The 1,009-nt window shown below is 53.5% G+C and overlaps 1 protein-coding gene across 1 annotated transcript in view; it reads right to left on the bottom strand.

Moving 5' to 3' along the window:
• The window catches only part of STMN2 (stathmin 2), a 39,006-nt gene that overhangs the window by 17,891 nt on the left and 20,106 nt on the right, over nucleotides 1-1,009 (bottom strand). The window lies entirely within an intron of this gene.

The raw sequence follows: 1,009 nt of genomic DNA, 5'->3' as shown, positions 1-1,009 counted from the left end.
GTGCGTGGACATGCTCGGCCAGGCCAGGCTCGTGTGCAGAGTGTCCCGGCCCTGGCTCGCTCGCCGTTGGGTGTGTGAGCTGGCCACTCCGGGGGGATGCTGCGATGGGGTCCCTTTCTGCAGGGCACTTACAGTGGGTCTGCTGGGCACAGCGAGACAGGGTCCCACGGCAGCATCTTTGCTCCTTAGGACATCCTCCTCCGGGACGCCTGGGGCTGTGGCCCAGGCAGGGGTGGGGCACATCTGCTTGTCTAGGTTACATGGTCTGTACACTTTAGAAATGTCTAAGAACTGAAAATTGGTTAGCCATTTTTTCTTTCTGAGCAGATTATCAGACCCTCAAGTTTTAATGCTGCGCAATAGGATGTATAACATGGAAGAACACATTTTATACTGTAAAATAGAGCGACAGCATCTGCTAGGACATTTGCAACCACACAGCTTACACCTGAGGAAACATGACGATCTCCTGAAAGCTCATTGGGCACCGCTCGCTTTCAGATGAGCGTCCCTCACTTCGGGCCCCAGGCCTCACCCCTCTGCATCCCTCTCCTGTCCGCCGCTGGCCCTCGTCCCCTCAGCCCTCCGGAAGTTAGGCTGTCCGCCTTTTGTGCATCACTATTTTTCAGGTATTCGAAAATAGTTGCGATTTTCCATTTCAAGTTTTCCCCCTGCAGGTTGAAACATCCTCAGTGCCCTAAAGTGACACTGTGTCTAGGGCTTGACCACCGCAGGGCTCCCTAACCCCGAAACGCTCTTTAATCACCAAGGTCCCTTTATAATGGTGGCAGCCAAGCTGGCCAGGTCCCAGGCGAGTTCGGATTAGGGCAGAGCAGAGAAGAAGTATCACATCTCCTGATGTGAGCAACGTGCTCTGTCACGGCTTTTTTGCCCAGTGAGTGTGCACTGAAGTTGAGTGACACCCCAGGTGGACAGGAGCTGACCTCAGATCCTTAAATGCCAACCGACCACAGGGACAAAATCAGTTCAGTAAGTGTATTGGAAATGA

The sequence above is a fragment of the Pteropus vampyrus genome, unplaced genomic scaffold (genome assembly GCF_000151845.1).
Source record: "Pteropus vampyrus isolate Shadow unplaced genomic scaffold, Pvam_2.0 Scaffold290, whole genome shotgun sequence".
NCBI lineage: Eukaryota > Metazoa > Chordata > Mammalia > Chiroptera > Pteropodidae > Pteropus > Pteropus vampyrus.
This window is presented reverse-complemented; position numbering and strand designations above follow the sequence as displayed.